The sequence below is a fragment of the Anser brachyrhynchus genome (assembly GCF_964034855.1).
Source record: "Anser brachyrhynchus genome assembly, chromosome: 1".
NCBI lineage: Eukaryota > Metazoa > Chordata > Aves > Anseriformes > Anatidae > Anser > Anser brachyrhynchus.
Genome location: NC_137694.1, coordinates 165,721,806 through 165,747,288, shown reverse-complemented (window position 1 = coordinate 165,747,288; position 25,483 = coordinate 165,721,806). Strand labels below are relative to the sequence as shown.

Here is a 25,483-nt window from a genome sequence, read left to right as displayed (position 1 = left end):
CTCCTGCTACAAACATCAGCTGCATAAGGTGAATGAAGGGTGACATAAGTTATCCCATTAGTAGCTTACTGCTGATAGTCTGCTCTAATTTGAATAAACCAGTGCATGCCCGGCTGCTGCAGGAGCAGGCAGACAGATGTGCAGGCCTTCTATCCTCAGGTACCACTGCCATCCCTGCAAAGGCTTTCAACACACACGGGCTTTGCAGTCTTGCAAGACTCAATACTACAAAGGGGCCCTTTCCTTCCAGAAAGTAAAATGTAAAAGAAAAACTCCCCTTTAGGTTTTGCAATAAGTAAATAGTGAGCTTCCTTCTCCTTGAAAACTTACCTGCCAGTGTCAGTGGATTACAACCAGGTATTAAGAGTTGCTCTGAGGGATTTCACAGTACTCAGAGGCTCTTAAGGGAACCTTCAGCTCTGTTGAGGCTGCACCTGGAATACTGTGTTCAGTTTTGGGCCCCTCACTAAAAGAAGGACATTGAGGTGCAGGAGTGTGTCCAGAGAAGGGCTACGAAGCCAGTGAAGGGTCCAGAGAGCAAGTCTTATGAGGGAATTGTGATTGTTTAGCTTGGAGAAAAGGAGGCTCAGGGGAGACCTTATCACTCTACAATTACCTCAAAGGAGGTTGTAGTGGGGTGGGGGTCCGTCTCTGCTCACAACCACCAAGTGATAAGACAAGAGGAAATGGCCTCCAGATGCTCCAGAGGAGGTTTAGGTTGGACACTAGGAAAAAATTATTCACTGCAAGGGTTGTGAAGTATTGGAACAGGCTGCTCAGGGAAGTAGTTGAGTCACCATCCCTGGAGGTATTCAGAAGATGTAGAGATGTGGTGCTTAGTGAAATGGTTTAGGGGTAGATTTGGCAGTGCTAGGTTAACAGTTGGACTTGATGATCTTAGAGGCCTTTTCCAACCTAAATGATTCCATGATTCAAAGCCTCCCCCTTTCTAAGGGAAGTAAAGATTGTTGGTGCCTTGATCTAGTGAACAAAAGGCTACGTAAGTTCCTCCTTTCCCATCTGAATGAACTAATTATGTTTTTGTGTTAGAGCCTCTGCTGAGGATCAGTGTGGGCTTTTGACAGTAGCGAGGGACCTTTCACCATGGCAGTATCTTTGCATTTGGGGAGGCAGAAAAATGGGGAAGATATCAACCTTGCATAGTGTTATTACAAATTGTCCCAGCCTAGACAATTCACGAAAATAGAACAGATGGTGGTAGTTTAAGCAATTTTTACTGCATTTTCTGGCCTTGTCCTTCACACTGTTATTTGTTAATTTCATACTGTTGTTACAATTATATGTTTATATCAGGTTTGTGTGGCAAGGTTTTGGTAGTGGGGTGGCTTCAGGGGTGGCCTCTGTGAGCAGAGCCCAGCAACTGCCCCATATTAGACCAGAGCCAGCTCCAGCTGGCTCCAAAAGGAACCCGCTGCTGGTCAGAGCTGAGTCAGGGAGTGACGTTGGTTTGGGCCTCTGGGGAAAGGTGTCTTCAGTCAAGGTTGAAAACTATTTAAGCCCTCAAAATTTGGGTTGGACAGGAAAAACATTTATTTTTGGTGATGATTTTATGTTGGAGTGATACAGTAATTCTACTTCTGTATTGTACTGCATTTCTATTATAGACAGGCTGGATGAGGAAAAACAATCAACACTGGCCAGAGCTTTACCCAGAGCGTGGAAAAGATTTCACTCAGAGCTGATGCGTTTAAATCTGAAAGAGTCTGAAAACCTTGTTGCCTTTGGATCCCAAACACATTAAGTAGATTAAATTAATTCAGCTGGTTCTACAGTATTCTCACCTATTTGGAGAGCCTGTTCAGTGGCTCCAGTCACAGAGGTATCCAGACATATGTTTCTAGTGGGACCTTCAAACTTTGTGTTGTGTTTCCTTGAGTGTTTTAATGACCATGATTTATCACTTCTGCCTTACAAGGAAAGAAATGACACTGGTGGAGATTGTGTCATACTTCTATAAAAAAATGGTCATAGAGAAATCACCGCAAGACTACCTCCTAGTCTGCTCTCTTGGAGAGCCTTGCTCTTCTGCAGGTACGATGCAGAGGAACCAGTGCCCTTAAAGCACCTTCTCCCCTTCACATCCCTTCCAATTCCTCCTCTGCCCTACCCCTGCAAAATTATGTCATTACATGGCCAGTGCTTTAGCTTTTTTGGAGGCCAGCAACAAGCAGGGTACCCCAGGAATCAATAGTGGGTCGAGTGCTGTTTAACATCTCCATTAGTGATCTGGATGATGCAGTAAAGTGCACTTTTTTTTTTTTTTTTTTAAATTGAAGAGATTAATAGCCAGTGAAGGCGGGTAATATGCCCAAGGGCATACCGTGTGGAAAACTTCTGCAGAGGAATGAATAAAACACAAGAGGGGTGCAGCAGCAAATAATTAAAGAAATGAACTAGAGAGAAGTGTGAAAGTTAGAGTCTTGCTCTTGTTCTGTATACACGTATATAAAATTGAACATTATAAAGGCATAGGCTGAATGCGTGCAAAGCAAAACTGCTTAAAGGCATTTATTTATTTATTTATTTCGAAATAAATGTCATTGTTTGGCATATTTGTGAGAACCTACTCGTCCTAGAGTATCATAAGGCCTAACAAAGAGTTTAATCTTAAGAGAGAGAATTCAAGGTCCTGAATTTGTAAGTTGGATTCATATGTAAATATCATATACTGTAGGCACGAAAATTTTTATTACAATGTTAGTTAAAATATGGTAGTGGGTCTGACCCTTTCTATTATAGTTGTTCAGAGCTCTTTCCAGTAGTTTAATTTTTAGGCAGATACTATTCATGACCGATTTTCACCTGAAGAGTAAACGTGTTTTTTTTGGAGAGGTGGAGCAAAAGTGGAATAGCCTTGTTGACACATAGGTATGTTCCAGCTTACTTCACCTGGAATGAAGTTTAGCTGAGAACAATATTCAACTGCGTTTTTTTGTAGAACTCATCAAAGGATGCCTCGCTCTTGTGATGGTGATAGTAATCCCATCTCGTGTCAGTTCCCATTGGCAAAGCAAACCTTTCCCTTACCGTGAGTGGCACAGATGATAGAAATTGTGTCTCTTAATTAGGAAATATCATATATGAAGACATATAATTTGGGCTGGAACTCTGTTCATGGCTGCTGCATTTATGGCACTGCCCCTCATATCCCATTCTGTTTGAGTGAACTCTCTAGTCTGGAGTTGGCACTGATTCGAGATAATGGGGGAGCAGAGGGTCTTTGTGGTGACAGGAATAAAATTTTAGATTAAATTAAGCTTCCTTCTATTAAATAAAGGTACAACAATTCAATTTTATGCTACATAAAAACAACTTAAAAACAAAAACAAAAACACAGAACTGATTTTAGGAGCTTAGGATCAAAACAAGGACATGAAAAGGTAGATTCACAGAGAAAGATTCTTTGTCCTTTTTTTTTTTTTTTTGTGGTAACCTATTGATTAGGGCATGCATCCAGAGTGTGAGTGATCTGGACATCAGCTCCTTCTTACATTAATATTTAATAGTTATACAAAAGGAAACAGTATCTTATTAGAAACTAAGAACCTGGTACCATTGCACCATCAAGACAGTCCCCAGGGAAATGGGAGACTGATAGTCAGATATCATCACACAGAAGAGTGAGTTGAATCTAGGGCTCCTATTTCCTGGTATGTCCTAAATGTCAGGTCACACAGTAAAGGAGGAACATAATTTCTGCCATATATCCTACAAATGTTCATCAGCTCTCCTCTACTCTTCACACTTGCTTACTGCGAGGTAAACAGGTCAGAAGAATGCTTGAAGAATGAGACCTAAATGCCTAAAAATAATTAATAAAAAATAATACACAAAGCCTTATAGCATTGCATTTGCCCTTGTCAGCACTGTTAAGCAGTGGTTTCGGAGGTATGAAGACATAACAAAAATAACACAATTGTGATTTAAATTAATATAATGTGTGTCATGGAAAATGAAATCAGGAAATGCCAGTTGAAAAACTCTTATTTAAATTTGTTAAATAACTTTTTTTTTTAATTACTATTGTTTTAAGAAGCTAAAGAGATCCCATGCAAAATAACTAGAGATAGTATGAATTTAGAATTTGGGTACCATTAATTCAGGGAATTATGACCACTCATCCTTCATATGTATAGTTGTATGTTTTTCATGGCATTTATTTAAATGTTCTCATCTATGTTTATTTTCCTTTTGCTGTTAAGTTTATCACAAATAGCATATACTTCTGGTTTTACGTCTGTCTTTCGTTTATATGCAGTATATCCTGTTCTATCTTATCAGGTAGGATTGTTAAAGAAAAATGAATGTATTTATTTTTAGCCTTTCATCCAGGTAGGTGTGATCAATCTATCTGGGGATATCCATATTAATCTTTTTCTTCCATTCTACCCCCTCAGAGTACATTGGACCCCTTTGCCAGATTTAGACACAGTGGAGAGAGGTTTCAACAAGTAGGAGTGCTCTGCTCAGTGCCTAACTCAGATCTTGAGACAGGACGAGCCTATCCTTCACTTAATTTTAAGGAACATGGGAAAGCAGTCTTCTTAAGTTAGTTGTTTCCACTCCAAAGGAAGAGTTAGGTCCATTGATTCCTCAGTGGACATCACTCAAGGTCTTAAGAAACAGGAGATACTATTCAAATTTAGACAAAGATGAAATTATTTCCTTTGGGATCCTTTGAAAGCACCTCCATCCCTCCATTGACTTTACTGGGAAATTGTCTACTGTTGTAGGAACGTCACTCATATTGAGGTGTCAGGTGAAGTTAAGTGTCTGTATTAAACAAATTGTTTTCAATACTGTGTTTCAACAAATTACACAGGTAGAGCCTGGGATTCGTATACACACAAGATCACCCCATAATAAATTTTGGTTTGTGTGCTGATAGATAGAGTAGAAGCAGTCTACATTTTTCTACCAAAATACTCTTTTGGAGGAGAGTATATACATGAATGGAGATGGTATTGAAAAAAAAAAAAAAAAAAAAAAACACAACACCTTCTTTACATCAAGCATTGGTCAAAATTACTCGCTACAAGTACAAAAACAGACTATGGAAAACTTTCTAAGAAACCCACCATGTAAATTCACTTTTTACGTGTATTTCTGAGGTTAAAAGTTAGATATGCAAAAAAAAAATATATGTTCCATATATTTTCATTGTAGGATTGACATGCAGTTCTTTATGGGACATTACAATAAGATATTCACTCCCCTATCTCTTCAAGTAGTAGGCATTCAAAAGACATTACAGAAAGCTCAGACAAAGCAACATAAATTGAAAACTTTAGGAAGTGCTGCTTTACCTGCAGCAAACCAATGCACATGGAGAAGTTTCTGACATTTGTATTCTGCTTGTTATCCTAACATGGGTCACATGGAAGTGAACTGGAAGGTATCCCAAAAACTAGGAATATGGAGGACAGGAGGTTACTTTTACACAAATATACACTTTAGTTTGAACAAAAGCTCAGAGGAGTGAACACTTCTTATTCTGGTTGAGCTCCTAATTTATGAATCTAGAAATTTGAATCCTACAAATACTTGTGTTCATGCCTGCTTAATTTTAAGCACAAGCAGTAGAGCCAAAATCAGACTACTGACACACCTGGAGTTCAGATTGCAGAACGTCTTTGTAGAGCTAGGCATTCTTGCTCACTGTGCCTTTTAAGTGAGCCAGTATATAATGCTTGTGTCAAGGGGAGGACGTGGGGCACTGGCAGTAGCAAAGGCTGCAAGTAATAAAAAGCGCTTTTCTAATTGGCTGCAATAATGTTTAAATTTTCTAATAAATAACATTCACGCACAACACAAATAAGCCCTGGGTGGAATGTTCCAATAGAGATATTTATTTGATACACTGAGCGGATTACATTTAGAGGGTTATACTGCACAGCAGGGAAATCATTCTATACGGAGTGACAGGGCAATGGCCTTATAGCCATCCAGTCCCTTTTATAGCAAAGCACTTAGGCGTGTGAGTATTGATTTCAGTGGAGCAGCTTGAGCTTAGTATTATGGATGTGTATTGCTGAACTGGGTCATGGAGCAGTGCAGAAACCAAGCAACCTTTAGGAAAATATTTATGGGATCCAGGTGGGGTGTGATAAGCCCAAGTTCAAGTGAGAGAGGAACACTGATTGTTTGTTTCCTTGTTCTTAGTATTATTCCCATATATTATAGGTAAAACTGTCAGAAAGCTTATATTTTAAATGTGCTAAGAACTGCATTCTCCAGAAGCACAAATGTGCTCTGTCAAGAGAAATATATTCACGACAATTAATTCATTTTTTAATTAAGAGATTTCATACTATTTGGTACCTTAAGCCATGCAGCTGCTAGTGTTTACTGCATCTCTCTGTGTATGTGTGTTTGGCCCTTACTTCTGTGAAAATGTTCTCCTCTGAGTATTTCTTTTTTCTCCTGTTCTGTGTAGGGATGCGTAAGGGAACAAGATGAAACCTGAATAATATTGTTTGGTAATATGGTTGTTTGCAGTTTATTTGTTCTCTGGTGGATTTTATTATAGCTGCTGAATTTTTACTCATTAGTTTAATGGTGGTTATTTTGCAGATTTCTTTTATCCTGTATTTTTTTTTATTGAATCCTTATTCACAATACCACAGTGATTTGAATATGCTCTTCATGATGCAAAATTTAATTAGATACTAACTAAGTAAGTGGCCCATTAAAATATTATTCAGATTGTTCAGGGAAATGTTTTGGTAAACATTTTCTTTGGAAGTTGACTTTTTGGTAAGGGAAATGGAAAAAGATAAATGAATGTCACTGTTTATTTTGTCTCTCAGCATGCAAAGGGTGAGGCAGATCTCAATTACATCTCCATTTGCAGTGGGGGAAAGGACCTTGCGATTAGAGGAATCATAACATCCATTTATTATGCAGCTCAGGTCTAGACTGGCTATACTCTAGTCCATCAAAAGGTATTTTAGGGGAAAGATGCTCATAATGTAGCAAGGAGCTCCACTGTTTGAATGATGATGATGATGATGCACTGCAGTTGCTGAAGCCACATAATACACATTGCTGGAAAAATTCGAGCTGGAAATAAAGATATACATTGTGTGTATTTAAGTATGGCTCCATTCACTAACAAGAGAGGCTTTAATTATACATGGGTTTTCACAAACAAGTTAGTTCAGAGAGTGTTCAATTCACAAAGGTCTCTTTCTCTATACTCTGGGCTCCCAGTTCTAAGCAGTTTTGCAGCTATTGAAACAGCTGCACGATTTTTGATTTGGTCATGGATACTTTTAATGTGCACATAAAATGAAGAGGAGAGGGAGGGAACATCTTTCTGCCAGCTCCACACAGAAGAGTGAGCCAGCTTAGTGTCTGAAGAATATTGAATGGGTCTGTACTGACCTCATGGAGCTGAAAATCAGACCTCCCTAAATCACACACACAGCTTTGATGGCGAGCAGTTAGCCAAGTGGCAGCATATCCTTTGGTGGTGAGAGGGAGGGAGGGAGACTTGTTAAGTAGAGGGGTGAATGGGAAGAGAAAAGGTCAACTGTTGGAAGGATATGTGAACAGTATGCAAAGCAGAGGGACTAGAAGAAATGTCAGAAATAAGAGGGAAGAAAATTTCTCTCACAAGACAGTGTAATGAAACCTTTAAGCCAGAGATCTGTGGTCAGAGGCTGTCCCTCATCCCCCAAATAAACATTTTGCTTTATTACCAGACGGCTTCTTTTTGCATTCAAGAATGGCCTTGTGCGAAGCATCAGCTGCTCTCTGCCGAGGTGTGGCCATGGGGAAATATCATCAACATTTTAGTCATGGTGATCATGCAGACACAGAGTGTGGAAGCATTTATACCTAGGAAGTATGTCTAAACCAATGCTATGGATAGTGAGAAAGTTAAGGCAGGAGGCACAGCTCCGAAGTGGAAGACCACCAGCAGGAACTGCTATTCTTTGATGCAACTGTTCAGCAGATCAGTAACCCCACTGTGGGAAGAGTTCATCTGGGACTTGTACTGTAATGAAAGACAGGGTCTTAGGGGGATATAGCAGATGTGAGCCTTTTAGCGTGGCTAGTGTTTTGTCTTTTTTTTTTTTTCCCTAAAGAAAATAAGGACATTACTAAAGGACATCTTACTGGACTAAAAAGTAAGCCAGATCCAAGTAGGATACAAAATGGTCTGGGTGAGAAAGATAGCCATGTCCAGAAAAGATTAAACAGTATCAAGATACTTTATAGCCAAGACTGTTTTTTCAAAGCACTAACCTTCAGGTTTTCTGGCAGTTCCAAAACCAGGAAAATTTTCCATCAGTGGACTAGGCCATACCTCATTTGTTATGAATTTACATCTTCAGGCTCACCTCTCATGTGAATTGTCTGTAGTGTTAGCATTTGCATTTGCATTGCAGCCTTTCTCCTCTGGGACAGGAGTAGGAACTCCTAGCTATATCTATAAACACTTAATTCAACACAATTTGAAAAAACTTAGCACCTTGTCAAATATGGTTAAAATTGGATAATGTGTTTAAAATTATTATGGTGAGAATGAGAAATACATATGCTTACAAGTGTAAAAACATACACATACACAGATGATCACAGGACACCATCATGTGAGACACATATCCTTGGGAAAACAGATAAATTTTAATATTTCAGGCTGAAGAAAAGACTTACGTTTGTCTTGTGCTATTCTGAAAGTTTGAGAGTTTGAATTGTTTCAACAGTATCAATAAGATTTTAATAAATCAGAAAATTTGTAAATTAACTGCTTCTTTTCAGGCTCTTTCCTCCAAAGCATTTGCAAGGCTATCTTGGTATTGCCACCTCTGGGGTTCTCAGATCCTTCCAAAGCTTCAGTGGAAAATGACATCTAAATCTGAAAAAATTGCACCTCTGAAAAATATTTAAAAATAATAAAAAAGCAAACCCAAAAGATCATCTATAAATGGAGCTTTTTAAGACACTTTTTCCTCTCTCCTACACCTTGTTGTAGCAGTTGGAGTCTCTGGGGAATCAGGAAGCCTTCCTGCCGTAGAGATTGCATGCAAGAGTGTGCTGCAGTCTCCCTGCTTCCCTTACACAGATGGAAAAGATAGCATCCTTTCTGGAAACAGGATCTTCTCCATTTGCTTTCCTTACCTTTCCAGAAGTGTGTGGATAAAAACATAGCATCTGTGGGAATTTGTGCCTGATCACCATAGGACTCATTGAAACTGTGTTAGAGAGATCCTAGAAACCATTCTTTCTGTGAGAGCCAGATGGGAAAGACAAAAAGGCATTGCAGGAGATGAAGGTGGAAGAGGGTGACTATTAAGCTCCTGTTATCCATCTGAGGCCCACTCCCTCTGTCCTTCTCTCCCCCATGCAAAGACATTGAGCCAACAGGCATTTTTAGCTTGCAAACAGAGAGCAGCAGTTTTCTCTTGTGTGTACTGTTTTAGGTTTCAGCAGTGCTTGAGTAGAGTCGCTTTTAAATGTTTATATTTTTTTATTCAGAAAGCTTAATTGGCAGTTTTTCCTATCCTGCTGAAGCTATGGATAGGAAAAGTCAAAAACTGCTAGCAAATTACCACTGGCAAGTAATTTTTAAAGCATGAAGCAGCACAAATTCTCTTTAGGAAAAAAAAAAGCAGTTGAGAACCATGGTGAATGAGTAGCGAAGTTGTATTTTCATGGCACTCTTATCACAGCATTGTCAGAGACAAGGGATCCCTGACCTCACCTCCCTTTCATTCTACGCAGTTTAATCACTCTGTTTATGCTTTGAAGAAAAATAGAGTTATTTAGTGATGCTAGAGATGGTCTCTATTGTGATGAGTGTTTTAGGCAGGTCTGCCCCAATATGGGCCTTTATAAAGCATGTGTGATGCTGTAGATGAAATGCGTGAGATGTCTGCTCATGTTTCATCAATGATTCAAACTCAGCTGTGGGATCCCAATTCCTTTCTTCTCCTCTCTTCCCCTTTTCCTAAATGCCTTGCAAAATTCCTCCTTGAAGACACTGTATCCACTGTGTCTGCACTGTGTGCTGCAAACGGCTGTTGCTTTGCCACACTTGCCTTTATATGGAATTATGTAGTAGAAGTGCCTTCTTCTTTGAGCTGTGGAAATTTCTCTTGTGTTTTCATGGTGAAGCTGTCTAGATTATTCCCCTTCCTCATGTGGAACTTAACTGAAGAGGTTTCAAGAAAGGGTTTAGAGAAAGGATCAAATGAGAAACCGGGGAGAATTCAAGGACATTTCAGTCAGAACTGGGCCCTTTCATTAAGTGACTTGGTCAGGTGCGTATCTGCAAAAAATCTCAGAATGTGTTGTATGCCTCTCTGCTTCTACCTGTCCCTACATTGTTTACCATTAAAATGGTGGTTGTGTGCCAAAGCTGTATGTTTTTAAGAGACGCTGGGGAGATGGTTTCTCATGCGCTTTAGCAAAAGTCTCCTTCAGAAGCAACTGCTACAGAAATTAGATAGGTCTCAGTTGAGTCTACCTTGCTCAGCTACCTGAGTAACTTGGGATCCTCTCATAAAATATACTCCCATTTAAGTCAATATATGCAATTGTTACTTCTATATTTTAAGTACTATATATATATACTACATCATATAGATACTTAGATGGGTGGTAAGGGGATGGTTGGACCAAATGATCTTGGGGGTCTTTTCTAACCTTAATGATTCTATGATACCAAAAAGTAATTTCAACGCTTGAACTCTTTTGGTGCTTTCTGTTAACTCCCCTTCCAGAATTTCTTGAGAGAGATCAAGCTACTGCAGGAACACTAAAACCAAGGGGTTGATTTGGATACTAATCCAAAATGCAGGTCTTCGTGTTAAAACTCTTCTGAGCTATAGGGAAAGTCTTAAAGAGAAAAGAGAAAAGCATGAAACCACTTGCAAAACTGCCATGTGAAGTAACCATTTTCTTCTAACTACTTTTGATCTCAAAAGGTGGAGACATGGGAAACCTTTTATTAAGTCAATAGGTGGGTAGTTTTCATTGGAGTCAGAGAAAGGCATGATGTTGGAATGTAGCCATTTTAGGTTGCGGAAAAGAGATGTGGACATCGTAAGCTCGTAGTAATGGTGCTCTATATACTTTAACATACTGCCACTTAGTGATAGGAATGCAGTATGGCAAGAAAAGCAGCACAGCTTCCACGAAGGAGTAGACATCTGTTATAAATTAGCTGATTCGTATTCACGCTGTTAGGTGTGTTGATGTGGGGGGAGGGAAGTTGGTTTTATTTGTTTTTGGTTTGTTTTTTCAGAAATGATCTTGTGACAATTTTTTGTTTCCAGTCATCAGAAGTTATGAGGCTGATACTACTTGAAGTCAACATACCTCTTAGATCAAAGACTTTCACTTGTGTATTTACACATTCTCTTCATCATTTCAGACATCTCTCTGTCATGCTTTGCCATCAGCCCGAGCCTTTTAAACCTATTTTATATTTAAAGTTGGTCGTGGACCTAATGTGTGGAGAGAGGTTATCTGAGTCTCACTGAATCCAGTGAAAATTACCTTCAGAAACATGGCAGAAAAACTGAGCTCTTACATTTTGTCTTGATCCTGTTTTGACTCCCAAGCTATGTTCTCTGGATTTTATCCTGTGTGAATTTTCCAAGATTGTAAAAAATCCCTTGTAGGAGAGATTGAAACTGATGTAAGATGTCCTGTTTTACATTATTGTCCTGAGCATGAGATTCAATGACTCGCCTTGGTTTAGTCACAAAAAAATGTAATATTCCCTGACTGTACTTTCATTATGAAAATTTAGGACTAACAGGGTCTTCCCGATCTTTCAATCCAGTGCCATATTACCAAGAGTTAATAAGTAACTTACATTCTCTCTTTCATGAATTTGACAAGCTCCACATGAAAATTGTTCCTTTAGGGGCTTTGCAACCATTCTTCATGTTGGAAAGCTTTATTTTTTTCTGCTGTAATTCATAGAAGAAACTATTGTCATCTATTGTATACATTTACTATGAGCTACTCTTATTTTTATGACAAGGCTGAAACTTTTTGTTTGTTTTCTTTTTCACAGAAGTTGCCCCAATACACTTCTAGAAGACGGTCTTAACTTGTTTTGGTCCTTGCTTTGGACTTTTAATTTCCTCTCTAAGTGTGTACTTAGATCCAGTCTTATTTTCCCCTATATTAGGATAGAAAAGTGAAGATGAACACTCTTTACCTTGTCATTTACACAGAACAAGGACTGTTTTGGAAAGAGAAAATGCTGGTGCTATGTGTTATATTTATGTTGGTTCACTGATGAATAAAATGAAATAATAGGTATCAAATGTTGGGGCAAGTTGTTCTATCTCTATAGTTTTAGAAATGATAGTAGTCAAAAGATCTCTCCTTCTGTGATTGCTTTGTACTTTTCCATCATTTACTGCAACAATTGCAAAAGCAAGTGGTAGAATGGGTTTTAACCCATATTTTATGGGTCACAAATGGGCTCTAAAAACACTGCAGTCTTGCAATTTCATCTAGAGATAATTATTCAATAATGCCAGTAGTAAATTATTTGCTGCTCATATACTTCCTAATATTCACTACCTATTCCACCATTTTAAAGAGAAAGTACATTTGCTAGCACTTTGAAGAATTGTACACATAATGAGCAAACCATTACTCCATCACTGACTGCTCAAAGTAACCCTACCATTATAAGTGTTTGACTGTAATCAGACATACCACTGTCACTCCAGACCTAGTGTCCTGGAGTTACTGACCTGCATGGAGTTGCCTCCTCATCCTCAACAGATCTCAGCAGAATCGCTCTGGGTTCACATGTGTGTAAGAAAGAGAGGTCAGAACATGGCCAGAAGTCAGTGGGTTTTTTTTGTTGTTGTTGTTTTTTGTTTGTTTGTTTGTATCCTTAGTATGATTGGAATAGATAAATTTGGCGATCACAATGTTCACCTTTTTTGAGAATCCTTTATCTGTGAAGAGAGACAGATCCCTGGAGAAGAAACCCATCATTATCATGAGTACACTGTGTCCAACTATTTCCACCAGGTCTCGTTAAGTGCTGAGGGTGCAAAATTGTACAGGTTTTAAAATCTGGCACAGCTGGTAGCAGTATCTCACCTAGCTTCAGGCATCAGTAACGAACAGTGGAGTCAGTCCCCCTGCAACCCCCTTTTTGTCAGCAGTGAAAAACAGTAATGTTGTAAAGCATGCTTCTTCTGAACAACTTTAATCCTCTCCATTAGAGTGAAGGTAATCACATTCTAAATGTACCCATATGTGTGCATCAAGCACACAGGAAATTTCTGGTTCAGAAAACCTGTTCTGGTTCACTTTCTTCAGGCAACTCTTACCCAGTATGGTAAGAACTCATATAAGACTTTTCTGTTATAAAGTTGAAATCAAAAACTGAAAGAGAGGCCATAAAATCATTTTAACACAGGCATAAAGGATTTAAACTTCTGTTTTCCAGGATAATATTGAAAAAAAATAATAATGGGGGCTACCAGCTTGCTTTTTTAGAGAACTTAATTCATGTAGTGATGACCGGCATTAAATCATTTTACTGCAGAGTGATCAACCACATCATCACCTATAATTTACATGCAGAGTAGACTGTGCATTATATTTCTAATTAAATCTACATTCTATTTGCTTGTCCATTCCAGAGATGTCAAAACTACCTTTTCTGTTCTAAATTATAATTAATTCAGGCAACTCAGGCTGTTTCCACACTACCACAGACCCAGCTACTGCTTGCAAAAGAGTTGTCCTATAGTCAGGTAAAATTGCATGATAAAACCAATGGTAAATTAATCCAGAACACATCCTTTACCTCCAATAAAACATGACTGGGAAAAAAATACACTGTCAGCAGTTTCACTACTAAACCATTGTGTTAAAAGTTCTTCATAAAGTTGATAAGTTGGTTCTGCCACTGACAAAATAGCTTAGAAGTAATCAACAGAAATGTTAGTGTAGTCTTGACTGCAGCGCCTTGACTGCAGCCTTCAGTATGCAGTTAGTGAAGGTGTTCTGCAGAAGTCTTTACAATGCCTTAGCATTTTTAGTAATAGCATCCAAACCACCTTTGTTTTCTTGTTAAATCTAGCTGGTGATGCTTTACATGTCTTTGCTTGAGGATCTGGAACCCTTCCAGGGGGTAAAAGAATCCTCTAAGAATCTTATTACATTATGTAAAGCCTCAAAAGAGAAAACATCAGTTTCAGTTCTGACTACCAGTAAAAATGGCCGAGTCACACTAATAAAACTATAACTGGTCCTCAAAACAGGGCTTATGGAATTCCCTTCTACAGAAACCACTAAAAGTAGTTACCTGTTCAGTGTGTTGAGAGTGCACTTTGCATTATCAGAAAACTGAAGAAGAGAAGGAAAAATCCCAAATCCAAGGGGAATCTGTATCAGTATCACTTTTTTTTTTTTTGGTGTGAAATCACCATTTTTCACAAGACTCACTGCCCAAGTGGGTGCCCCGTACTAAAACTGCTGCTGGAGAACCTGTGAGATGGAGGGGACTTGTCAGAGCTGTGCCGGGTAGCTCACAAGGCACACTGGCACAGTATCTGTGTTAGCTAATGCCATCAGCTTCTCCTTCATGAGTATTTAAATCATCCCAAATTTTTTAAAAGACTTGTCATTGTTTCTCAAGTAGATAAAAGCCTCATTGCATTTCAGGCTACCGAGGCTGCCTTCTTCATGAGTTAGGTGATGTTAAACACCACTAAAAATTGATAAAGAATCAAATCACTGCCTAATTTACAAACTAACAGTCAACTGACACCACATTAAAGGGCTGATCAACCTTCAAAATTATTGCAGCGTGTTTATTTTTTAGATCATTTTCTGTCTTTGAAATGTCAAACACAGTGATCCATCCGAACTGCAAAGGTGGATGAACATACACAAGAATGTCATCTGCTTGGAGAAGAGTTGAAAGCAACAGCACATGGATTCATTACAGAATTTATACCTGCTCTGCATAAAATTCATGAAGAACAATATAACCACTCAGACTCAGTGCTGTTACTTAATTGGTTTAACTTTTGAGAAGGATATACACCTATTAGCTGACACGGCGTTCAAGCATTCAGGAAAGCCAGGGTCATTGTATCTGCCCCCTCCAAACCCTCCTGATGCTGAAATTCATGAATCTGCTGCTACAGCCCTTTCTCACACATTTCTGATGTAAATCTGATGCTGCACATTGTGCAGCTACACTTTTTAAACAAACAGCCTCATACTTGAAAAACTCATACTTGACATAGCCTGGTGTGTAATGAATTTATATATGTGACTGCATCTAAATTGCAAGTCTAGGTAGGAATTATTTTCCAGCGTTTAATGTCTTGGTACACTGTAGTTTCATTGAATGAAGTGGTGTAGAAATAATTCATAACGATGTCATCTATTTTATTTCACTAAAAACAGATCCTCTCTATCCCTGGTATCCCATTTAAACAGCATACTGTTACAGACAATTTAGGGAATTTTAAAATGATGTAATACAAAATACAGTTTATGTCTTTCAAAGTAATCTGAAAAACTGCATGATCAGTCACGCAGAGAACAGGTAGAGAATTCATTTTAATCAACAATTTCTAAAAATCTTGCAGGCGGGAACAGAATGATGTGTAACAATGGCGGATACAGAATTCTGCTTTGGCAATACTGAAAACATGTATTCATCATCATTAAAACTTGTTATTAAATGTAGTTAATAGACTAGAAATGCAACATTGTTGATGTCATTAGTGCTACACAGAAAGCTTATAATAAAGTTCTTACCAGCAAAGCACTTAAGGATCTGCTTAAATCCTTGTGAAATTAATAGGTGTCAAAATCCAGGCACAATGTTAAAGATGCGCCTTTGTTGAACATCTATGGACTCAAATGTGTGCCTTTTTGAGTGTGGGGATCAATGTGAACATTGTTTGAATTATTTTTTCAAGTCTTGTAATTACAGTACAGAACAACAGATTCGGTGAATGTATAGTTTTGGTCCCAATGTGTTATCATCAATAAAAGTTTACCAGAAGCAACAGTCTCAAGAGACATGTTTTGGGAGGCATCTCCAAATATAGCTCTGTAATTAGTAACCATTTTGTCAAGTGTCTAGAATAAATGCTTTATTAACACTAGGTTTAAATGAAACAAAAAAAAACCAACTGCAACAACAACAACATATAAACCTTTTTCTCCTCTAAATTTAAGGTTTAAAATTATATTTTAAGCTTAAATTTGAGCTGTTGTCATTTCTTGTGTTTCTAGTCTACAGTGTTTATACTGTATCAACTGAGGATACTGTACCAGCTGTATCACACTGTAATAATCTCTGATTTCAATACACGTCTATTTGTTATTGCTTAAGGCTTAATGACTGTCTGAAACATTGCACTGAAAACTTACATCCAGTACATTGTATAAATTAACCCTCAAAACCTTCCCTCTTTGTTGTATTTAATGGATGTATTCTCTCTTTCAAGGTTGACCCATGCAGCCCCACACCAAGTCTGTCTCTTTTCTCTTACTTATTATACTTTCAATTTTGACAATTTTTGTTGAGTTACTGTAGTTTCCAATCCATTCATGGCTAGTTCTCCATTGATTTTGTAAAATGCTAACATTTTCATCGCAATATTGCTGATGTACATCTGAATGCCATGCAGAAACCCAGCTGTCATCACAGTTCAGAACAACCCATGGTGAATTTCTGCTTTCAGTCAGATGAACAACCCCACTCTTATACAATAAAATATGTTTTCCATAAATTTACAAGAACATCTGAAATTAACTTTTCTATTATACTTTCATTCTTTATTACTCATGTTCCACCTCAACTATTCTGCAGACGAAATCTCAGGCTAAATGGCCTACAGTGATCTAAGCTCAGCCTGTTGGTTTATTGTCATATTTTTTTTCCTGCAGTTGTTCTTATATAGGATCTTGCTATAGAAAGGTCCTATACATATATATATCTTATATCTTATATCTTATATCATCTTATATCTTATATCTTATATCTTATATCTTATATCTTATATCTTGTATCTTATCTTATATCTATCTATCTTATGTTCTTATATAGAATCTTTCATGTCAAAACAAAGCAACAAGCATTAATCACCCCAAAAAAAAACAAACCAAACCAAACCAAACAACAACAAAAAAACCACACACGAATGATTGTTGCTTCTGTCCACATTTCTGTGTACATTTTCCCACTGTGAATAAAGAATTTTAAATAAATGACCAGAGATTTTTTCTGTTCTGCATTCAGACAACTAAACACTAATGAATTAAATCCATAGATGTGTAAGACCATGCAGGGGATGGCATTAGTCATTGCTTTAAATATAATTCTTATCTAGGTATGTGAGAAAAACAAAGTACTCACATGTACAGACAGGTGGATGATTTTTGCTTTCAATTCTCTCAAATCAAGGAGGGATTAATTTCAAAAGAATCAGACTATTGTGAATTTAAATGCTTAAGAAAAGAGTTATTGCCAGTTTTTCAGTATGCATAACTGTGGTTATTTTTGATAGATCCCCCAAACTCTGAGACATTACGGATATTGACCACTCAATAGAGGATATTAAGGCATTTAATTTTGTTCATAAGTAAATATGCTAGTGGATGCGTTATTTTCACTTGAAGAAGTTAGAAATGAGACATAGCACGCAGTTGTCAAGGGACTGCTGATTCAGACTTGTAGAACACTTTTTAAATTTGCATTGTTTTCAGCTTGTTGAAGTCTTTACTCCTTTTTTTTTTCCAACATAGAAGAAACGAACCCCAAAAACTTAAAGAAAGAAGAAAGTAAGAAACACCGCATTTATCATTTAATTTATAAAAACTTAAGTATAGCAGTGTGTTCTGCTCTGCTAATGTAACTTTATTCTTTGTCAGCCATGTTCCAAATTTTGCTCAGTTGGCCCAGAAATCACCAGGTTCTTTCTGAAAAGCCTTTTCTTGCCATGCTGCCTGCCCTGACAAAATTTTCTTCCTTCTTGAAACTCTGAACCATGTCAGAAATGGTGGAGATAAAACATGATAATTTTGAACCAGGTGATAGACTCTTTCTGAAATGATGGAAACAGAGGAGAAACACACACTGAAGCTTTCTTGTAGTTCAAAGTCAATCATCCATGTGACGTGGTTCTATTGGAAACTAGGCTTCATTAGTTCTGGTGCTCATGGTACTACTTGTTTTTAATTAAATTACTAAATGAGGGATTACGTGCAGAGACTACACTGATACTGTAATTGCTTCCAGTGATGAAATTCAAATTTCAAGCCATGAGCTTCTGTAACACAAATGGATCCTTTATTTAGCTAGATGTAGAGCTGCAGTCAGTTAAAAATAAGGTAATAGTTTTATTCACAACAAAAGGACTGCTCTGACATTAACATGATTGTTCTGTGACCTTTCCAAACAAACATGCATTTAAACATGCACTCATACCAATGCATGAGTTTTATATAAATTAGAGCTAAACTTGACTAATAACAATAGCAGTTAGCTCTCTTCAGTTATAATCTGAGTTTATGAGACGTAAGTATACATTTTAACAGATTCAGAGTTTTTGAAGGTGGTATGAGCCACATGAGCACAAGTATTCTCACCTCTATTATTAACACTGGCTATAGAACTTAAGTTCTATATTACTGCATCTTGTGCAGTAATTTATGGTTGAATTACAGCTCAGCATTTACCAGAGAGTTGCAGGAAGAAGATGTATCTTGCCCTTTTAGGTCCTCAATGTGAAACACATGGAAAGGCAGCTTATTCCAAAACTCCAGGCTCAGAAGCAGAAAATACTCGTGTGCAAGAGTGGGACATGGATATTGTTGGAGTGTCCCTTTTCTTACTCCTTTACTAATGCCTTTCTTCCTGCCACATCTATATCTATATTTCATTTTGAAAAAATATCTGCCAACTTCCTTGGAAAGTAAGAATATAAGAACTGCTTTCTCTAATTTCGTAAAATTCATTCAAGTTCAAAGGCATCTTCTGCGAAACAGGAAAGAAATACCACTGTGACCCATACTGCCTGTTTCTTTACAACATGCCGATAGCATTGCTCTGGCACTGCACGTGGAAGGAAGGCGGGCTGTTGAAGCAAATTGTATATGTCATATGCAGATCCCGCTTACTGTAGTATTTGCATTAACCTCAGCTCATTTTCCATGTATGTCAGTATTTTGATTCAGGTATAAGGCGGTTTTTATTACATAATACGTTTTATTATTATTCTATCAACTTATACCCCTAAAGGTCCCAGTGGTCTCCATTTCTACCATTTGACTGTTAGCAGTGTTTCAAAGTAACCATCAGGTGCCTGTCCTTTTAGCATCTAATTACACTTTGTAAGAGCTTGATTACCAAAATGCATTAAACAATAATTAGATAAGGATAATTTACATCTAAACTATAAAGTTGAAAAGAACAATATAGCTAGTAATTGGCCTTGACCAAGGTAAATAATGTCCTCTTTTTTATTTACATTTGGTTTTCCCCATAAACTGCCTACTGGGTTGTACGGAAGTAAGAGGCTAGCAAAAATCTGAATCCCCATCCATCAGTATTAATCTCACACTTTACTGAGGCCCCATCCATTTATCTTTCCGACACAAATTAGAAATTCAAGAGTTTTAACAAATGAGCCTGCAAATGTAAACTTATTAGGCCATATATTTTTACTACACACTGTGCAGTGCCCTCCACAAAGCTGTCCCTTCAGAGAGTGTTTTCCTATTTTGTGTTATTGATGGCAGCTAACTAATCACATTTTTAATGTTGTCTTTGGGGAGGGCTGTTTGAGTGAATGTGGAAACTAAACTACCCAGAATAAATCTACCTTATTAAATGCTTGAAATTATGTGTCTTTTACAATAAAGAAACTCTCGAGCATTGTTACATTTGCTAACCTTCTTTTTGCAGAAATCAAAAGACTGGGATTAATTAAAATAATACATCAAAACAGGGTTTTGTACAGAATGTGTCTGCATGTGAGAGAAAGGCCAAGAAAAACTGGTTAATAGGTCTCTTCATCCCTGCTCACTTTCCCCCCCATCAAAATATCATTTAAAATTGCTTTTAAACTAACCTTTTTTTAGCTAAATGTTGTAATTGTCTAGGCTCTCAGAAAATTTACTAGTGAGTGGATCAAAATGCAAGCCTTGAGACACAGCCCTCCTCTTGCACTCATCACACAAGTTTGTCAAAGCTCATGTGTGTCAGGAAGATTCCCCGAACAAAGCATTTCAGATTTTACAAAATTAAGTTATTTTACTGATAACCAATTCCTGAGAGTTTCTGTTAAGTGTCATATTCAGTTTCCTATCTGTTGTGTTTTTTGTTTGTTTGTTTTGTTTTGTTTTTTTTGTTTTTTGTTTTTTTTCAGGCATAGTTGTTCAAATAAATGTCTTTAAATTTCTAAAATTTTAGAGATGACTGGGCAAAGAAGGGACTGATCTGAATGGCATAGGCTTTTCTACAAGATCACATTTAAAACCTTTTAACATGCACAGATAAACATCTTTGACCAATGATATCCATCCTGTTTTATCTCATCTTTCTCAATGTTTAACAGAATGATGTAATTACTTCAAGGATCTTTATTACTTTGCTAAAAGGTGGGCTAAATCATTTTAACCAATGATCAGTAGAAATGCTAATTGTCCTTTTATTGGTCCCTTCCCAGCAGCAAATACAAACATGGGCAGCATCTAGATTCTCATTTTCAAAAATCAGGCGTATTATCTCTTTTCAGTATCTGAGCAGTGAAGGACAGCAGTTTGGTTGGATTAGGACCTTTAGAACTGCTCAAAGTAATACATTTCACTAGTGACTCCTCTAGAAAAAGCAGAGATCATTTTCTGGTTTTCAGATATGTTGGAAACGAAACTTGAGAACTAAATATTGTATTCTTTCCTAAATGGAAGCATGAATTTTAAACCTAGTACCTTATATAAAGAAAGGGTGGTAGTTTTGAAAACAAGGCCTGAGATGCCATTCATTTTGCTTTACGTGTGTGACAGCACAGATGTCTACTTCTACACAAGTCACAAATCAAAATCATTTTCCATTTATAGCAGTCACATTAGTTCCATGAAAATCTTTTTATCCTCCAGGCTAACTCGCTACCAGCCCTAAGAGAAAAGAAGCTTTAGCACAGGACAAGAGTGAGCAGTGTGAGTTTTATTTCAGTTTTCTTTATTCTTGCTCAAATATTTTAGTTAGTACAATGGACCAGTTAGTCATCACTTTTCTTAAGTAGACTTTAGATTCTACAGGGCTTATGAATTAATAAATTACTTGGGATTATTTTGTATCATCTGTATTTTCATTTTAAACATATGGTCTGCAGCTGTTGTCCCAAGCAAATTTACTACATACAGTCATTTTTTTTTAGCTAATTATTTGAAACTGTTTGAATATTTTTTTTTAACACTAATATGTACCAACTGAGAATGCTAGAGATGCCACTATAGTAGAAAAATTATCTAGCAGAATTTCAGAGCAATGTGTATTCTGCCTCTACAATACAACATATATCCTATAAATAGCACTCTAATGCATATGAAATTACAGATACTGTTATGTTGTTGAAACCCTATGTCTTGTGCTATAGAGGAGGTCAGGCAGGATGATCATAATGGTCCCATTTGGCCTTACGATCTATGAATTTCCAAGAGTTATATGTATAGTTTAAGTGTACCCTCAGCATGAGTTTCCTTATTATTTAGCAGAAAGGGGGGAAAAGTAACCTTATCCACAGTTATAATGTAATACAGGGGGTCAACACACTTTTTACCCAGAGGATAAATGTTTTCTTTTTTATATGTATAAAAAGAGCAGACAATTTAACATCCCTTCCCTTACATATACCCACAGACTATGGACATATGCATGTGTATGCATAACCTGCTAATCCTTTCTGTATGTGCTTATCCCTTTGCATTTTGTATTTACCTATAATCAAGAGCTAAATTTATGGGAAGCAGGTCAGCTTTGTTTAATAGAACATATAGGGAAGGATGGAACAATTGTCTCTCTTACATGCTGATGAAGTCAGTTGCAATCTAAAGCAAAATAAAAAGCAAGTTAATGGAAGTTTGTTTATTCTAACATCCAACCTAAGAGACTGAACTGAGGAGAAACCTTTATTTACCCAAGCAGACCTGGGAAAATGAGAAAATCCCCATGAATTACATGAAGGTACTTACAGAAGCAGGGGAGATTGTTTTTAATCAAACATCAATAGATATCTAGTTGAAGGATAAATGGAAAGTGTACATTTTATTAGAGCTGAGGGAATATAGCAAAACATTTTCCATTAATACTTGTTCAAAATTTTAAAACACATTTCTTGCCCTTGCTCTGTTGTGTTTCTCTGACATACCTAGCAAAACATTTTATGGGTAAGGATACTGAAGGATACAGAACTTGAAGAAATTTTGCAATATATTTTCTGAAATTATATATCAGGCATTTACAACAATGAAGTATAAGATTCAAGAATGTAATAATAGAATTTCCATGTTCCAATACCATTAAATCAGAAACAAAGCAAGAAATCGACATCTTGCATTCTTGTTGAAATCTGAGAAAAAGCACAAGATGGAATGGTAACTTCATTTATCTGTAAGCTTAGATCTTCCTATATAAGTGCAGATCACATCAATATGATGTGAGTCTAAATATTTAACTCAGTTCTACCAGTTCTACCATATCTGTGAGATTTCCAGATCAAAACATTGTACAGTAAGTAGAGATAACAGTTTATCAGTAGATATTAACCTCACTGTTGAAGAACAGGGTAACTGAGGAATTTTGATTGCTCTCTTAATATGAAGAAAATGGTTTTTGAAAATAGTACTTCCTTTCTTGAATAGATAAAACTTCTGCCTCTTTAGTCACAAAGATAGTTCAGGACATTCCAGCTACCAGGATGTATTCTAAAACTGGGAGAAGCTGGGAAAGAATATTAGATACACTATGTACCATCTAGTTGAAGGTTACTCAGAGTAATCTAAAATTTTTAACAACAGTCTGGAAATCTTCTAGACCTCTTTTTGGTCTGGGTCTTCCTACAGTGATTGTAAGAGCTGCTACTTCATTGACATTTAGAATCAAATCTGTTGGCAACGTGGCTGTAGTTTGTGAAGTAGACAGGGAAGTTTCTTTGTTAGCTAATTTCTCGGATTTTCATTGCTCTTCAGTTTGATGTTGTGGGCCTGACATGCTAATGAACAGTCTCTTTCGAACACTTCTGACTCCGTCTTTTCCAAAACCTTTATTTCGCAAATGTTATTTGTGTATTTAACATAATTCGTTAATAAACTTGAGAAAGAGGGCAGGAGAAGAGGTCAACTTCTGAAAGCTGTTAATGAGGAAGGACATGAAGTAGTATGATGAGAAGGAAAGATGTGAAGAAGAAAAGTGATACTATTTTAGTAGTCACAAACAAGGAAAATACATTGAGCATAGAGTACAGCATGAGTTGTTTCTCCAGTTGCATTTTTAAGGACAGTAGAATTCATTGTTAAAAACTGGAAAAAAAAAACAAAATAATGAGGAAGTAAAGGGCAGTGATCTCCAACACAGTGAGCTGTGAATGTTAATAACTTAAATTTCTTCTGTTAAATACATCAGACCTTGTCTGCCAAAGATCTTCCACAGTTCAGCCTGTTTAGCCTAGTAAAATGAAAGATGCAATGATATATGCCAGCTGTTTATGAATGCATCATGGAAGTAAACATAGTGAAGGAAGAAAAACTATTTAAAACACAGGATAGCTAACCATAGTTAACCTGGATGTGAGTAAGTCCAGGCTACAAATTAGATCCTTATCATCAGCAAAATATGTTCATTTTTTGTGAAATCATGCTGGAGAAACGGATTAAAATATCCTGCAGTTTTAAGAGGCCTCAACCAATTTTTGAAAGGGATTATGCCACAACTACCACTGCTACCCTGTGAATAGTGCATGACATGAACGTCACTTCAAGGACTTTTCCCCCTTCAACAGATGAAATGAAACTTAAATGCATTTTAAGCAAAATGATCTCATACTTATTTTTAAACAATATTTCAGACGTATGTTTAATTTGGTGACTAACCATTCTATTCATTCCAAAACAATTATTTTGACATCTTAGTTCAGCCAGGAGAAAATGTCAAATATTTGTATATTTGTAAATACCAGCTTTTCTTATCAGATTGTTTTCAGAGGCTTTCCATGGTCTTTATAGATTTGTATCTATACTATGTTCATGTTACTGTCCAGCTTCTTAAATGCTGACAGTTATGGACATTCAGAGTATAACCAACACAGACACAAAAGGATGATTTGGATACGTAGATGAATTTGTTTTCCTTTTTTTTTTTTTTTTTGCATTTTTGTATAGATAATCACATGGCTGAACCTCCTCTACCCTCACAATAAAAAATAAATTAAAAAAAAAAGCAACATGACTTTCAACTGTTTTAATTGGTGACCTTCTGTTATATATTATAAGAAGCAACATGTAAATTATACACGTAAGTTAAGGGAAGATGATTTGAAATAGAAGCATGGTAGCATTTAAAAGCATGTTCAAAAGCTTCAAAAGCTATGTCAAAACCCAGAGATTTGAAAAAAACAAAAACAAACAAAAAAACACAGTAATTTGAAGAGCACTTCATTCACAAGATTTCACACTAGTTCAAAACCAGGTATTAATTTGAAATAAATATGGCACATCTGTAATAGGCTGCCACAAATTACCAGAAATTGCCAGAAATAAGAATGTGTTATTTATTATTCCTTCTCAAGAAGAAAATCTTAAGTCTTAATTTTGAAATAATATAAATTCTACCTATATCAAAAGCAAAGACATTTTCAGGGCTTATAGGAGGACAAGATAAAATAGCAAAATGCAAAGGCATGTACCAGTAATAGACTGCAAAATCAATTTAAGAAGTGCAAGTGCAGTTGTCTTTCCCAGGTTTTTAATTATGTGTTTGTTTGCCATGGTGGCCTAATTTAGTCAAGTAGATGAGCCAACATTAAAAGCTGGTAGAAGAGGTAAGTAATCCCTAGGGTGGGCTGCTTGTACAGAGAGTTTAAAAGCTACATGTACAGAAGCAGAAGCCAACACAAATTTGAGAAGGGGGTCCACATGATAAACGGTGAAAAGCCAGCAAATCAAATTTTTCACAATTAGTTGAACAACAACTGTGACAGGTTCGGCGCTTAGCATTTTCATTTGTGTGCTCAAATTTGGTTATCCGTCCTCTTTTATGCAAATGTGATGTGACAGGAGAAGCTGGGAGCACTCAAGCAGGCCGATCACTCACAACAGGAGCTAGGTCTGCACAGCTGAGAGGCCTGGATTAAATGGACTGAGTGCTGATGGATAAATGACATAAGCCCCACTGAAAGCCTCATGAAGTGATTTAGAACTTCTTGAAGACGATGCCCAG

The 25,483-nt window shown here is 37.0% G+C and overlaps 1 protein-coding gene across 5 annotated transcripts in view; it reads left to right on the top strand.

Moving 5' to 3' along the window:
- Positions 1 to 25,483, top strand: part of LOC308187791 (uncharacterized protein) — a gene marked incomplete at its 5' end in the record, with an annotated part of 59,219 nt that overhangs the window by 19,783 nt on the left and 13,953 nt on the right. For 2 of the 5 annotated variants that reach the window (XR_013944909.1, XR_013944910.1), the window contains one exon: positions 21,148 to 21,207. The exons of 2 other annotated variants lie outside the window; for them this stretch is intronic. Of the gene's footprint in view, positions 1 to 21,147; positions 24,560 to 25,483 lie in introns of all 5 variants that reach the window. One more of the 5 variants, XR_013944911.1, reaches the window with a different exon arrangement.